Source organism: Haemorhous mexicanus, chromosome 21, assembly GCF_027477595.1.
Source record: "Haemorhous mexicanus isolate bHaeMex1 chromosome 21, bHaeMex1.pri, whole genome shotgun sequence".
Taxonomy (NCBI): Eukaryota; Metazoa; Chordata; class Aves; order Passeriformes; family Fringillidae; genus Haemorhous; species Haemorhous mexicanus.
In genome coordinates, this window is record NC_082361.1 from 6,875,918 (window position 1) to 6,892,718 (window position 16,801).

The 16,801-nt window shown below is 50.2% G+C and overlaps 1 protein-coding gene across 1 annotated transcript in view; it reads left to right on the plus strand.

Moving 5' to 3' along the window:
• The first annotated feature begins 8,823 nt into the window (after positions 1–8,823).
• BRINP1 (BMP/retinoic acid inducible neural specific 1) overlaps positions 8,824–16,801 on the plus strand; it is a 90,827-nt gene continuing 82,849 nt past the window's right edge. The window contains exon 1 of the mRNA XM_059865220.1: positions 8,824–9,226. The gene's annotated coding sequence lies outside the window, so the exon portion shown is untranslated. The remainder of the gene's footprint in view (positions 9,227–16,801) is intronic.

Genomic DNA, 16,801 nt, shown 5'->3' on the forward strand with positions numbered 1-16,801 from the left:
TAGATGCAAAACCTTACTGAGCAGCAGCAACACGAATTAAACCCAACAGAGGAAGACAGAGACTCATTAAAAGGCCTTATAACAAATCAGTTATCAGACATTTAAACTTGTTAGAATAAACCTGTTAAAGAAATCCTCAGCAAAGCTAATTAGGTCGGTGTTGCAGTGGCACAATGGCTCCCTTCTTCCACAGAAGACTTAATGGCAGCATAAGCCTGTTAAAGGCATACACTAAATATACAATAAGCCAGCTATTTATAGGATACCTCAGTCAGTTCATCCTCTAAACCTGACCTACCTACAAATTGCCCCTGGTGAGAGAGCTCTCCTGGCCTCCAAATGCCTATTGAAAACCCAGGACCGTGTGCCTTGTTGTTTGTGAAAGAGACATCCATGGATGTGCCCCTTTTCCCATAAAAAAGGGACTGGTGATGGCTGTGGAAGAGTGACAAAACGGAGGGGTTTTTGTTTTCCTTTCTCTCTCTGTTGTACTCAAGAACCTATTCTCAGAGCTTTAATGACAATATTGATCGAGTATTGGTGAAGCAGCAAGGAAAGAAAGAGAATAAAAATAATTACTTTGCCCCTATAGAGTAGTTTTTGTCAACACGTGTAGAGATGGATGATTTGGAGATTGAAGACATTTAACTGAGGTCTGGGTCTGTGTTTTTTCCAAGTTCTGCCTCTGGTTTTGTGTAAAACAGGTTCTTTCTACATCCCTCTCATGAACAACAGGCTCAGTGCTGCTTCCTTTGACTTCACCTATTGCCATACTGAGGTTTGTGAGGCAGACCTTAGAACTTCCCTCAGGATGATCTACAGAGCCCAAAGAGGCTTTGGCAGAGGGTGTTAGAATTCCCCTGGAGGTTTAGTCCTGCTGGTGTGGATAACTGCAAACCGTGGTGCTCTCAGCTGGAACATTGCCCAGAAACACCTCAATATATGGCTGCATTTGTGCCTTTATGTTGTGTAGGCAAAAAAACTGGGTGGGCAACTGCAGCTAGCTCAGTCTGGCTCCCAGGTGGAAGTTACACAAACACAAATAATCCTGGCAGGAGTATTAGATCTGTAATTTATCTATTGTATTACACAGATGCAAGGAGAAGTGAGGAGGAGCAACGTGATTCCCTTGAGAATATGTGTCTATCAGCAGCAGCAGAGCTAAAAATAGATCCCAGGTGTCCAAGTTGGTCCTGAACATTTTATACAATAGATCACTCCCTCCAGAGGTGAGCTGGGTGATTTTCCTCAGGAAACATTGGAAGAATTAAATGCTGACTGGCTGGGAGGGAATTGGTCTATAACAAACAGGGAAAGAAATGCTTATTCCTGGAGAAGGTGTCACAAGCATAAGAAGAGCTTGAAAACAAGAATTGAGCACGACAAGAAGAAACACTTGACAGCCACAGCCCTTTCAGCTGCCTTGAGTGTGCAGAACTCATTGCTGGCAGAGACTGAGCTCAGGGTATGAATTTACTGGGACACAGGGGATGACAATGCTCTGAGGGGACATCTGGGCTGGTTAAGAGCTGCCAGGGGCAAATGGATGCCCAGAGGGGAAAACAGAGGGGATAAGAACCTCTAGGATTCCCCAGACTTGAATTTCTGCCTAATGTTTAACCCACAGAGAATGAAGTGACTGGTATGGAAATGTGAAACCTGCTGGTACCAGGGCATGTCTGGGCAGCAGGAAGTGAAGAAGGATTGAGGCAAAGTTCCTTGTTAAGAGTATTCCCATTTCCATGGAAAGGCAGCAGCTGAGTTCAGGACTGCTCAGGGAGAGGTGTGCACACACAGAGTATGTGGCAGTCTTTGCTTTGGGAAGCATCCAAATAAAATAAACGAACTGGAGTTTTTATACTCACTCTTTACCATGCTGCTTGGGAAACAGTGCCATAAAAGCTGCATCTAAATAGCTGTGTTCCACACAAAGATCTTGGTCCTAGGCACCTGGATAGGGCACTCACACCACAGCTCCTTCTTGGTTTACCTGACCATGTTTCTGTCGATAGATTCCTGAATATTTTGATTTGTCCTTTCCTGCTCTGGCCACTAACCAGACTAGCCCGAGGGGCTGCGTTTATGCAGAGTTTTTCGTGAAGCACTTTCAACACAGTTCCTGAAAATCGATGGCATCACTTTGTCTTAACCAGATAAAAAGTCTCTGTTGTAGGTGAGAAATAATATTGCTCAAGGCATGTGGTTACTGTAAGGTAACAGCAGCTCCACTTCTCAGGGTGCTGGAATGCACCAGCCATCAACCTGGTGACTCACTGCATTCCTGAGGCAAAATGCACTTATCTCAGAGTAGCAGCATGCTCTCAGACATGGCATTCCTCACTGATTCAGATTTTCTCCCAAATAAATAACAAATAATTCCCAGTGGTGAAAAAATTAAAAAGTTACTTTTTATTCCTTCCCCTATGTTCAATACTTGCCAGGTATATTGGTCCAAAGATAATGGTGATGGTCCATTCTGACCTGGATTTCTGTTGTTGAAAAAAGTGCATTTAGGTTGCATGAATCTGTTGGAACATGCAGGACTCCCTGTCCTGGAGATTTGAACCTTAGGCTCCAGAAAACAGAATTTCCCTGCTGTGTTGTGTGGCAGAGAGCCACACAGACTTGGCTGTTATTTATAATTCAGGGAGAAAAAGACAAAGCCACCCCTTCCAGAGGCTGAAAACAACAGTCCAGGGAGAAAAAGACAAAGCCACCCCTTCCAGAGGCTGAAAACAACAGTCCAGGGAGTTACAATGGATCAGATCAAGTGAACAGTCATGGGTGGGATGTGTGTTTGTGGCACAACTTGGATTTCTGCTGGGGGTGGTACCATTATTCCATGCTCACATCCAATGGAGGGCCTTCCCTGCTGGATGGGGAAATCAAGAACAGAAGCACTGACCCTCTCACTCATCAGAATCAGCTGGGACTCTGGACCACAGGGGCTCTTCTGCACCTCTTTTAATCAAGCTAAACCCTCTTTGTCTCATGCCTGCTTCATAATAACCATGCCTCTGGCTTTGCCATCTCCTTAGCAGTGAATTTTATGGGGGCTCTGTGAGATATGAAACAGTTACAAGAACACAGATATGTTGGAGTGAGGAATTAAAAAAAAAAAAAAAAAATCCATTGAACATTCCAGTCCCTGCATCTGACTGCACATGGGTTTCATCTGCCAACCTTTTTTTTTTTTTTTTTTTTGAGTGGTCTGAAGTGCTGAGTGATTGCAGATAGAGGCAGAGGGAGGCTTGAAGCCTTCTGTGCAGCTCATGATGGGCTGGGAGTTACAAGTAGTTCCCTTTTGAAAGTCGTAGTCCAAGTTCAGAAGGAAACCAAACTGCAGGTGATGAATACTGATGACTTGAGCTTGGTCCCACACAATAGCAACAATGGTGAATATGAAAGACTGCTAATAAAGAATATGGATTTGTGCCTAAATGGGAAAATCAGCAGATATAAGCTCTAAAGGAAAGTATTCAAATCCTCTGGCTTCATCCTTCTCAAATTTAGGAATTCATCTAGGCACTGATTTGGTTCCCTTTAGAGTCAACACAGAGAGAGACAATTTCAGAAGGAAATTCAAGCCATGTCAAAGACACTGTCTAAGATAACAGGAAGATTACACCTGCAGAGTTAAAATTACCCCTTTCTGTTAACTGCAGAGAATGTTTAGATGAATACCTGAGACCAAATGTCTGGCCTGTTATAATTCCCCATGAATCCAATGGATCAAGTCATTAATTTGTAACATCTAGTCTTGGCCAGGAACTGTCATATCAATGACAGTGGGGAAACAGTCTTTGGAGCTGGGAAACAAGCAATTCCCACTGCTCCTTCTGCCCACTCTCTTTTCCTAGGTTTGACCTCAGAGTGGTCGCTGCCTTATTTTAAACTTCAATGAAAGACAAATCATTATTACTTCTTTCTCACAAGACATCTGCTAAGAAGCAGACCAGCAGGAAAAAATACAAAAAAAAGCTAATTAGAAAGCTGAATCTCATAAAACTAATAATGTAATTCTGCAACCCCAGAAGGTCATGGTGCTCAGAATATGTGTCCTGAAAGGTGGGTGCCCAGGACAGCTGGAGTTCTATTCTGAAATGATGGCATTTCTGCCTTTGTTAGTTTGAACCTGGAAAAGGATTTTTCTAAATGGATAAATTTGGGATATGTTAATTTAGGAGCAATTCAAAGATGGGGAAGCACCTATTTGGAAAAATGAGTTCAGAATTTTTAAGGTATCTAAGAACTGCACTGAGAATGTTTATTCCATTTAATGCAGGGGAACTACAAACTCCTATTAGGAAAAAAAAAACCCAAACATTTCCCAGCTGCTTCTTCCCACTGTGTTGGGACCTGACAGCGTTTTGTCTTGGGCAGGGATTCCAGCCTTTCCCCAGCCACTGCTGAAGACTCCACTTAAACCTTTAACTCTGCATTTGGGGGTGATGGCAACAGGCTCTGCATGCTCCTTGCCTCTTGGCCTGACCCTTGAGCCCACTCACAGCCTTCTGGAGCCCTTTGTGTCACTCATGCTGCCTGGGGAACACTGGGACACCCCTCCAGCTGTTCAGGGATGCCAGCAGCAGATGGATCTGGTTGGTGCACAGGATATCTCTGCAGCCAGCACAAAGCACACTCTGGGTAAGATCACTGCTTGCTGCGATATTGTTTGCAGAGGAAAAAGAGGAAATATATTTCACAAGAGACTGGGAGAGCACCAGAATATCAATACAATGCAAGTTTAATCCATTTTTAGCCTGTAATAAACAATGAAGTCTATGAAACCTTGACAAGAATACATTGTGCATCCTCAAGGAGGACAACACAACAGGATATGTGGGAGAGAAAAGTTTGCCTGTAGCATGAGAAGAACACAGAGTGGAGTCTGAATATCTTCACCAGCTCATGGGACTCTGGAGTGAGCTTTGCTGTAGAATCACAAACAGAAATGAAGAATTCACTGTGTGCAGCAGGCACACACAGCTCCTTTTGCAAGAGATAATAATGGCACTTTGTGCTGGCCTGTTTGGGGCAGAGTGAATTTCCCCTATAGCAGCTCAAAGGATCCTGTTGTAGGCCTGTGACCAAAATATTTGTTGCTAACACACTGATGATTTCAGTAATGAACATCTTGCTCAGCAATGAAAAGGGGAAAAAGAGGATTTTAGTTAGATTAATCATCTTTTGTTTGAGATCCAGCTGGGTATTGGTCTACCTGTGGGACATGGTGAGTGTTTGCCTTTGTCTCACTTCTTTTGTTTTCTTTTAATCATCTTCTACTGCTTCAATTTCGAAATTTTTTTCTCTTGATCATCAAGTTTTCTTGCTTTTATTTGCCCTCTCCTCTTCCCCCAGGCCCCTGGAGTGCAGGCTGGAGGGCAGTGAGGGGGTGACTGTGCTGTGTTGAGCTGAACACTGGGGTTAACCCACACCTACAGCACACCTGGAACACACCATGGAAACCTCTTTGTCCATCATTGTGGCAGCTGTTGAGTGTTCAACATGGACACTTCTCTGCTGTCTTGGCCTCTCAGTTCCATGTGATTTCTTCCTAAACTTCTTAAAAAGAGTCCAAATTATTCTTTCCCAAATTACTGTTTCCCCATCCTCATCACTACCATGTTTTTTTGTTTGCCCAGTGCATGCAAATTGGAGACTCTCTCTTTTCACCCTATGTGTTGTGAATTTCTGTTCTTCTTTTGATAGACTTGTTTCTATTTTCATCATGGGAACAATATTATATTTTGAAGAAGTCCAAATATTTCTTTTACGATATCTGTGGAAAGAAGGGTGAAAAAAAGTGAGAATTGGATGTGCTAAAATTATTAAAAGCTAAAAAAAAAAAAAATCCTAACTGGAAGAAGAAACAGAAATCCTTGTTCAGTGGAGCTTTGCTGATTTGGGGTGAAGATGGAGGCTTTGTTCATTGTAGGGAGAAGGTGAGTTGAAATACTCAAGACTAAAAAGAAGAGACCACTGAAAAGAGAAAGCTACTGAAGTGAAATAATTTTGTTTTTAAAAATGGCATCCAGAAACCTTATCTTTGACACATAAGAACAGACACATAGCCAAATATGCTGTAACCTGCTTAGGTTTCCAAAGCAGCAAATTAAACCAGTGGACTATGCAGTGAGTGTCCATTCAGATGAGCAAAGCTCATTGAACACAACAATGCTGTAAGAGAACATGTTGAATACTCAATGCACCAAATAATCCTCTTTTGATACAGAGACAGTCACAGCTCTGGGAGTGAGGCAGCAGCAGTGTATGTGTGACTGGAGGGGGCAGACAGGGAAAACATTCTGGACAGGAAAAGCACAAGCAAAACTACTCTTTTTACATTGTTTTCTGTTTTCCTCTACTTATGTTTTTATTATATTGATAGAAAATCTTATTTCTGGGTAGGACATCTGCCTCAGGATTTGGTTGACTTGGACTTTGTGAATGGAAGTGTTACTTCCTAGAGAGTTTTTATCACAGAATTACAGAATCATGGAACATCCTGAGTTGGAAGGGACCCACCAGGATCATCCAGTGCAGCTCCTGGCCCTGCACAGACACCCCAGCAATCCCACCCTGTCGTTGTGAGCATTGTCCAAGCACTCCTTCAGCTTTGGCAGCCTTGGGGCTGTGCCCATTCCCTGGGTAGCCTGGGCAGGGTCCAGCACCCTCTGGGACAAGAACCTTTCCCTGATATCCAGCCTGACCCTCCCCTGACACAGCTGCAGGCCTTGGGTGGTGAAATGTTCCCTAGGTCTGTGAGACCTTTGGGTTCCTGAAGAGTATCATGTCACTTGTTTTCTCTCTCTCCCTCTTCACAGGAATATGAAATGTCATTCTGGGTGGTGCCAAACCCTCCTAGACCAAATCACAGAAGCCTTCTCAGGTGTAGTGAGGAAAGACACCCAGAACTGTTGCATTGGTTGAGTTGGCAAATCCCATGTGGCTGCACTGCAGGTTCAGGGAGCCTTTGCTTTAATTCCAAACAGCCTCATGTAGGACACAAGGCTTCCCCTTCTACTTCTGGTAAATGCCAAGAGCATCAATGAAAAAACACACTGATGATAACCCCAGGTGCCATTTATTTGTTTAAACAAGGGCTTTGACCTTGTTGGTATGCTCTGTGTAAGACCCAGTTCCTGAGTTTTCCCTGCTGTGCAGTTTCCTCTGTGGCCTTGCACTGGGGGAATCTGTGAGAATCATTTCAGTCTTTTGTTTGAGCCAATGTGACAGAATCCAAGGTGGCTCACCTGGAAGTGCTTTGAGGCTGAACAGTCCCTTGGAAAAAGGCACAACTCAGGATATTTGGCCACCCTGCCATTGACATAAGCTGAGCTTCAGCCCTGTTGGAGCAGCTTGAAGTTAACAAAACAGCTTCTAATTCTGCTTAGGAAAGACTTGCTGAAGATTTAGCTTAAGACAATGTTCTCTAGCCACAAGGGATGGGTGAGAGAAGGAGAGATTGTCCTTGCAGGCCAGAGAGGGGCTTGTCCTTGCAGGAAGGAGGGCATCTCCCATTGCCCTCCTTGGCCCACATACCCTGCATGAGGTGGGTGGTTTTTTCCCCACTGTCAGCATCGCTCAGCCCAGCCCAGCCCAGCCCCACCAGTGCCTAGGGGCAGTGTCTGGAAACCTCGGGGTCTCTGTCTGGAAGCCTCACATCACAGCGTTGTAAAGCTCTGCCCCTACACTGGGCTGCCTTTGCTGGTCTGTTTATCTGGGTGGGTCATGCCCTTGAATCAGCCCCATCTCCATTCCTCATCCCGAGCCATCCCCAAACCCAGCGGAGGGACTTTCACCTGGGGGGCACAGCCGGGCCTGGAGTGCAGCCAGCTGCATCCAGAGTTAGTTTGGCCCAGTTCTGGTCATCTCAATTCAGCCTGGCTCAGCTCGGCTCAGCTCAGCCAGGCTCAGCTCATCCCGGCTCAGCTCGGCTCGGCTCATCCCGGCTCATCCCGGCTCAGCTCGGCTCATTCCGGCTCAGCTCGGCCCGGCCCGGCTCAGCCCGGTTCAGCTCATGCCGGCTCAGTGCAGCCCGGCTCAGCGCAGCCCGGTTCAGCGCAGCCCGGTTCAGCCTATTCCGGCTCAACCAATCCCGGCTCAGCTCAGCCCGGCCCGGCCCGGCCCGGTTCAGCTCATCCCGGCTCAGCGCAGCCCGGTTCAGCTCGGCCCGGTTCAGCTCGGCCCGGCTCAGCTCGGCCCGGCTCAGCTCGGCCCGGCTCAGCTCAGCTCGGCCCGGCCCGGCCCCGCTCTCCCGGCACGGCCGGCGCTGTCCGCGGTGCTGAACCGCGCCCGCCCGGCGGGGCTGGGGAGCGGCTCGGCCCCGGCCCCGCTCGCTAAGGAGAGCCGGGATCCCCGGAGCGAGGCCGGGAGCATCCTGCTCATCCTGCTCTCCCATCCTGCTCTCCCACCAGCCGGGAGCTCTCTGGGTCCGGGAGGAGAAAACTGAAGGCGTGGGGGTAGGAAAAAAGAATATAAAAAAATTAAATAGATGGGGTCTTCCTGGAATGGCAACCGGCCCCGCTGCAGCCTCCTCCCCAAACCCCCTCGGATCCCCCCTCGGGGGACAAGTTTCGACCCCTCCCGCAGCCCCATCCCGCGGCCCTTCCCGGTCTCACCCTCCCTTCCCACGGCCCGGGCTCCGTCTGGCCGGAGCTTAAGTCCCTCCTTTTTGCCCCCGGCCCCTCCCCTTCTCTAATTATGTACAAAACACTTCTTAGAATAAAATGGCCAAGCTGGGGCTCCGCCTTGCTTTCCTCTTCCCCATTCATCCTCTCTAGCCCGCTCCAAGCCCCTCCCCCGGTGGCAAGCCCAGCCTCTCGCTTCCCTCCTGGAGCTCTTTTCATTTTTATTTCTAACCCCCTCTCCATTCTCCCTGCTGCCTCTGCTCTTTCCCCCGATGGCTACGAACTGAGCAGCAGAAGAGAGGGGGGCCACAGGAAGGGGGAAAAAAAAAGCAAGAAAAAGGAAAAGGAAGAAGGGGAGAAGCGGATTTTTTTTTCCTTGCCTCTGCCCTTAATGCCCGCGATCTGGATCAAGGAAGGGGATTTTCTGTCTGAGCATGAAAAGGACTGCTAGAGCCCCAGGATTTTCACGCCTGCAATATCAGCCCCGCACCCAGTATGCGAGCTGGACAGAGAAGCTCTCCCACAAGTTCCTACCGAGCCGAATAAAACCCACGGGCGAGCCGATCTCCGCCACAGAGGGACATTAGCATCAGGTAAGGCGAGCGCTGCTGCGCTGCGGCTGCGGCGCTGCCCGTGCCCGGGGCCGGCTCCCCCGTCCTGCCGCGCGTTGTGTAACGAGCCCGCGGCCCCTCCGCACCCCCTGCCCGCCCCCCCGCCCTGGCTGACCAGGGAGGGATGGATGGCCAAGTCCCGCGGCTCCCTTAGCCGCTCTGCGAGCGTGGTGCTGAGCGAGGGGCCGAGATTGGCGCCCTGGGAAGGATGGGAGCGCTGGTTTTTACTGGGGCAGCCCCCCGGAGCATGGCCGGCGATCGGGGTTCAGCCCCGGCGCGGCTGGGCTGGCGGCGAGGCGGGGTGGCGGTGGGGGTGGGAGGCAGCCAGGATCCATCTGTATTCCCGGAGTATCGATACATCCCGGAGCAGGGGGGGACCGTCCCCAAGGAGATGGTGTCATCTCCACTTAATCCGCCGCTCCGCTTTCGCAAGTGACAAGCAAATCGCGGAGGAAAAGGAAAGTCTGTCGCCTCGAATCCCACACTGGGCTGATTGCCTCTACTTCCAGCGGGGATGGGAGACAGCGGCAGAGCCGGGGGAGGGTAGGGATGGCGGGGAGCTGCACCCCACGGTGCTGGAGATGGGTTTTCCCCACATTCATTTCTCCTTTCGGTGTTGCTTGCGAGGCTGGTGTGGAGCGTAACTTTGCCTTTTTCCAGTCCTTGTGGAATGGCGGGACGGAGGGCATCTCCATGCCATTGCATCATCCCCGGGGTCCAGCTCAGGCTGGGTCTAAAGCCCCAGAGACCATCTGGAGAGAGGAGGGGGGTTATAGGTGTGTGTGTTTTGGCTTTGGAGAGTTCCTCCGTGCTGGTACCTGAGAGTGGGGAAGGGGAGGAGGTGTCACTTCTTGGATGCAGTCTTCTCTTCATGGAGGGAACCCAGCAGCAGATGAAATGCTGCCAGAATTGGTGTTTGAATTTAGCCGTGTGATTGACATCTGCACTAGGCAGGACAGAAGGGTCCTTCATGCTTTACTCTGGCTGCTCATCTGGCTGCATAATAATAATGTGTTCATGGCAGTAAATCTGCTTTCCCAGGAGTTGTAGAGAAGTATTTGGGAAGACAGTGAGAGGAGGAGGGAGTGAGTGAAGAGGAGATGTGGCTTTGGTGTAAGGAACATGAAAGGCTTTTTAAAAAAAATTCCCTATAAAGGAAAAATATCGATCTGCTCTGCTTGCGAGTAGCAGACAGACAGCCCTGGACTCTCTCCCTCCCACACACCCCAGACAAGCCACCGTGGTCTCCCTGGAGCATGTACAAGCCAAGCACAGCCAGCACATGCTGTGGAGCTCCCAGCCCACCCCAGGCTCAGACACAGCCCCTCTGGATCGCTCTGCAAACCCCTCTCCAAGCTCTGCGGCCCCGCAGCTGCCTCACGCTCAGCCACACAGGTGGGATGCACACACACTGAACGGGCAGAAATAGCTGCACTGATATTCTTATTATGTAAATCAAACCTTCAGAAGTTCACATGAGCACACACATGCTGTCGTCTTTGCAGGGCTCACAGTAGGTTGTATATTCCTCCAGCGTAGCTTTCTTCTCTTGTAGTTGGCTCCAAGCATTGATTTGGGGTTTGTCTGACTCCAAAGCCCTTTGCAACTCAGCAGAAAACCCTCTACATTTGGTGTGTCTACGTTTGTTTTATGGCTCTTTGCAGATTCCCAGGACTCGGGAATGATTTCACTACTGGAAAGGCAGACGAGCAGCAGACAGGGAAGCAGGGAAATGGCTGGGGGAGCGGTGGCATTTCCATACTCATCATGCCTTCTCTGATCAAGAGCTGGAGTCTGGGAGTATGGGAAGAGCTCTGTTGGAGTTACATAGCTTTTAAATGTGTGTGAGTGTGTGTGAGCAGAACCACACACACATCGATGGCACAATGCAAGGCTCCACTTCGGTCTCAGCCTGCTTCAGAGAAAAACCCTCCCATCCTCAGGGGACACATACTCCCTTTGCATGCCCCTTGATCAGAAATGACAGTGGACACAGGGGAGATGATGTCACTGGTGTTAGAGGTGCTTAACATCCCCCTCTGACCTTCCTCCTCTTCCCCTCTTTCCATAGGGCCTAGTGAGGAGACAAGCCTCCAAAAGCAGGAATATAATGAAGCTGACTAAAGTCTGTGTTAAAACTTTGGAGAGGAGGAACATATGGTGAATTGGCTAGTTTTAGGTAAAATGTGTCCCAAAAGAAATGGCATGGGATTTTTCTCTCTTCCCTCCTAACCACCACTGTTTACTACACTGGAAGTACGTGTAAGGCGTATGCTAAACACTCCGTGGGAATGGGTTTGCCAGCAGACAATAGTCATTGTTGTCCGTGTGACAGAAATAGTTCAAAGCCAAATCCTCCCATCTTTGTGGAGGCAGGAGCCCCACCACGTTCTCCAGGTGCATTGCTTGGGAGAGCATGGCAGGAACTGACTCCAGAACCAGGGATCTGCAGCCAGCTCCCAGGAATGAATGGCGATTTCTAGACTTTATCCAGGACTTGGTATTTACAGCTGATGCAGAGATGTTGAGAAAGCAGGAAAAAATTGATCGGGAGGGACTGGAAAAAATCTCTGAAGAACATAAATGAGGGTGAAGAACGCCAGAGCACTGCAAGTCACAGCGTTGGGAGGTGGGAAATCAGGGAGGGATCCCCCCAAAAAAGGAACGCACCCCAAGCCCTGCTCAGTGCTGCGTGGCCCCGCTCAGCCCAGCTTGGCTCTGCTCAGCCCGGCTCAGTTCGGCTCAGTCCTGCTCAGTCCCTCTCAGCCCCGTTCAGCCCAGCTCAGCCCCGTTCAGCCCGGCTCAGCCCTGCTCAGCCCGGCTCAGCCCGGCTCAGCCCCGTTCAGCCCGGCTCAGCCCCTCTCAGCCCCGTTCAGCTCGGCTCAGCCCCGTTCAGCCCTGCTCAGCCCGGCTCAGCCCCGTTCAGCCCGCCTCAGCCCCTCTCAGCCCCGTTCAGCCCGGCTCAGCCCCGTTCATCCCCGTTCAGCTTGGCTCAGCCCGTCTCAGCCCAGCTCAGCCCGGCTGCGCCAGCGCGGCGGGCGGGCGGTGCCGCCGGGCCCCAGGAGGGGGCGCTGTGGCTCCACGCAGCGCCGGGCGCGGAGCAGCGCGGAGCGGAGCGGGGCTCGCCCGCACCCCTGCCCGTATCACCGTCCACCCCTGCCCGTATCACCGTCCACCCCTGCCCGCATCACCGTCCATCCCTGCCCGCATCACCGTCCATCCCTGCCCGTATCACCGTCCGTGCCCGCATCACCGTCCACCCCTGCCCGCATCACCGTCCACCCCTGCCCGCATCACCGTCCATCCCTGCCCGTATCACCGTCCATCCCTGCCCGTATCACCGTCCGTGCCCGCTTCACCGTCCATCCCTGCCCGCATCACCGTCCATCCCTGCCCGTATCACCGTCCGTGCCCGCATCACCGTCCGTGCCCGCATCACCGTCCATCCCTGCCCGCATCAACCCTGCCCTCATTCCCCGGCAGCATCCCCTGCCCGCACCCCTGCTCCAATCCCTGCCGGGCATATAGTCATCCTTGTCCGCATCCGTGCCTGCATCCCTTCCCGCATCCCTGCCTGCATCCTTGCCTGCATCCCTGCCTTCAGCCCTACCCAGATTCCTTCCCGCATTCCTTCCCGCATCTCTGCCCGAATCCCTGCCCCATCCTCGCCCGCATCCCCCGCCCCCATGCCCAGCCGCGGATGAGGCGGAGGGGCCGGGGGTGGGCGCTCGGTGCCGGCGGGGCTCTGCTCCTGGAGCCCAGGTGCGGCTGGACGGGTGCGGGCCGCTCCTCCCGCTCCAGAGCCGCGGGGCGAGCGCAGCCTGCGGGGAGCCGGCCCGGTGCGAGCAGGGATCGTTCACCCGGTGATGAAATGCAGCTACTTCTGGGACAGAGCCCAGCAGCTTTTCCGTGCCAGCAAATACTACAGGGGAAGTGAAAAATCACTTCATGCATTGGAAGTGCAGAGATGAACTTAGTGAGGCAGAATATAAATTACCCAGACCGAGGAAGCTTGTGCCCAGTTGTTTGATTTACACCATCCTGCTTGCAAAAGTATCATGAGATTTTTAACAACTGTAAAGACCTTGGCCCATTTCCTTCCAGGCCACATAGAGCAGCTTTTCAGAAAGGAAGAATATCCACACACAGATCTGGTCTCTAAACAGATCCATGGGCTGGGGACTGGTCCTGCTGTTCTCCCTCTCCCCTGGAAGATGGCTGCCAGAGCAGGATGCCGAGGTAGGGAATGATGCTGAGCTGAGTCAGGGCAAAAGAAATATCTCCTCCTGGTAATGTGTGTACTCCAGAACGTTCTTGGATGCCAGGGAAGGTTTTCCTCTGCCTGATGTGCCTCTGCATGGCCACATCCAACTGATGTGCTGGGCCTGGAGCACATCTGGCCAGTGCTGCAGCGGGCTTGGGGCTGCAGGTGGTGTGGAAGAGGGAAATGTTATCAAGGAGAGAGACCTGAGGAAACAAAGGGGATATATCTACCAGGTACTTTTTCTGGAGAGAGGATGGGCAGAGATGGACCAGACAAATGAGGTGACATTCCCAGGGTTTGGACTAGGCACGGGACAGCTGTTGCTGGCTTGATGAGCTAAGCTATGCAGTGCCAGGGAAGGAAAATTCTTGACTAGTGGGAGGGAGGAATGGAAGAAAGAGCAGAAATCAGAGGAACAGCTGATTTAGAGTGAGCTGAAGGCTATTGAGGGACTTAAGTTTATTTCAGGAATGCTGGATCACCTCCCAAGTGGAGGTGGCATAAACTGGGTATGTGAACATGTCATTTTGGAAAGAAAACAAGAGTCAGGCCCAGGATTCCCCTGAGCCTGGGCTGGGGAGTTTAACACATTTACAGCCCCCTGCTTGGGAAGTTGTTTTCCTGCAGCCTTGAGGCAGGACCTGCAAGCAGCTTCACAGGAGAAAGATGCTTATTTGTTTTTGCTATTTGTTCTTCTGAAGTCATGTGTTCTACATCCATTTTATTGTTGCCTGCACGGCGCAGCTGGCAGAGCTCAGCTCTGCACAGAGCTGCTGCTGTGGCTGAGTGGGACCCACGATGGCACCCGTGATGGTGGCATGTTTCTGGGTGTTGATATAGCATTCCCCAGTGCTTGAACTCTCACATGTGATTCCTGGCTCCCATTCCAGAAAAACAACCAGTTGCACTGCTGATGGATCACCTCTTCCAGTGGCAATAGGAATAACAGTAAGTCATAGAGGAGTGAATAATCTAGAGAGGGTCACCTGCAGAGGAGGATGGAGTGAATTGCTTTGCCAGACACATGCTGCTGTTCACTGATGGAAATGCTGGGCAGAGGTAGAAACTGATGTGCCAGAAGCACCAGTACAGCTTTGCAGCCCCAGAACAATTCCCTGTGTGTGTGTGTTAGCAGTGGGCACTATTTGGTGGAGTATTCCCATCACAGAGACATCCTCCCTCGCAGACAGTCATGAATTACAGCAAAGTCAGCTCACAGCTGACATACCAAGCTTGCAAACCAGACTATGAAAGGTTTTCACACATAAGAGAAGCTCCAGAAAACCAACAAAACCCCAACAATTTGCTCCAGGACTTTTTGCTGGATATCAAAAGAGAATATAGGAGTAGAGGAAGCTCTCCCTCCCATCCATTCTCCATACTCCCAATTTCCAATAGAGTAGCTCTGGATCCTGTAGTCTTTTCATGCCTGGGACCTGTCTCATTGCTGTCCTGATAGGAAGTACATCCTTTACCCTGGTATTTAGAGAAGATACATCCTGAAGCCTTATGACAGGTCTTCTTACAGCCTGAATTTTAATATCTTTGCATATTACAGCTGGAATATGTTGTACAGCAAGCTCCTGTGAAAAGCTCGCAGCCTCTTGCTGTAAATCACTGCAGCCTGTCGAAGCCAGGGCTGTTAACTGGCTCTGTGGTGAGTGAGGATCCCTTTCTTAGGCTTTGATTTAGGGTGTGATTTAGAACCTGGCCTGTGCTCTGGACTCCACTGTGTCCATCACGGTCTTGGATGCAGTTTTGGCCAGAAGTCCTGAGTTGGCCCCACCGATCCCATTTAGCCATTTCTTTACCCTGCCCTAGCTGTGTGTGTGGCTGTCAGATACATTGCTAGCACTGGAGACCCCTGTGGTAATTTATCCTCACAGCTGTAGATGCTGACTTGCTAAGCAGGGTGGAAGACAGGGAGGGTGAGCTGTAAAACCATCACCTCCTGCAGGCAGCACATTCCAGGTGAGGCTGCGGGAGCAGAAAAAATAAATAAAAGGAATTTGTGGAAAAGCACAAAGCAGCTCAAACTAACCAGGGAAGAATTGACAGAAACGAGCTGTGACCCCAGGGAGGAGGCTGGGGATTCAGAGCAGGCAGGAGGAGCAGGATGAGCAGGTGTGAGTCCTTAGCTGGACTTCTGGGATCAGTGGAGCAGACACCAGCAAGGCAGGACGCGGGTGCTGGAGCAGCCGGGCTGCTCTTGGCGCGTGGCTGCTCTTCAGGCAGGTACAGATGGTGAGCGGGTAAGCAGAGCCCTCAGACATATGCTGGGGTACATATGTGGCTCTGGGTCCCTCCTGGCTCAGGCCACCTTCCTGCCTGGAACAGGAATGTTATTCCAGCCATTTCCCACCCTGCTCTGTGCTGAGCGAGGCTTGCAGTCAAAATCAAAGGCGTGTTTTGAGGGAGCAGCGAGAGCTTAGGAGGTACAAGCTGAGACCAAAGAATGCCTAAGAAATACTGAGAAAGTCAAAGGGAAGAACTAACAAAGCACACTGTTTGTGCTAAAATTGTGAACAGAGAGAAGAAAGCAGCAACAAGGATCCCTATAACATAGCCTTAAGACGAGCAGCTATTTCTAGAATTGCTTATTGTCATGTCGTCCAAATTCGGAGTGGTTCTGCAAAACAACTCCAGGCTTTGCTGTTTTATGCTGGAGAATGCTGATAATGTGTTTATCTGCCATTTCCACTCTCCTAAAAGAGAACTGTAAAGTATTTGAAAATGATGGACCATGTTTTAGGCCGGTGAATAGATAAATCTGGTCAACCAGGGAAAAGAGACCAATTAGGATTTTCCTGCAATATTTACCTAAAGTAACCAAAGAGCAGAAATTTGAGTTTAGAAATATTTAGATAAAACTAAACTAGTCTTTTTGTGCAATTAGAGATACATGTGCAGCAATCCTTTTTGCTTTTTGGAGGAAGAGTTAAGGTGAAAAGACTGACTGGAGCTGGAAGTGTTGCTTAGGGAATTTGCTGGAGGATGAGGGATGGAGGAGGGATCTCTTTTGCTGATGAAGCTGGCTTGGGCCTTGTTAAGACTGGAAAAAAATAAGAAGTGTTCTAACCACAACAGTAGGACACTAAAGGGATCAGAAAGACACGGATGAGTGCTGTCACTCCTGGGATAACCTTTCAGCTGTATGGGGACTTGCAAAGTCAGTGGTTGTCTGAGGACTGTCATCTGCAATGCCAGATGGAATATCCTGTGTGTGACTATTTCTTTATTGATTCCTTTCATGCTTTGTGTTTTCATAACACTTTGCAGTAATGGAGTAAGTC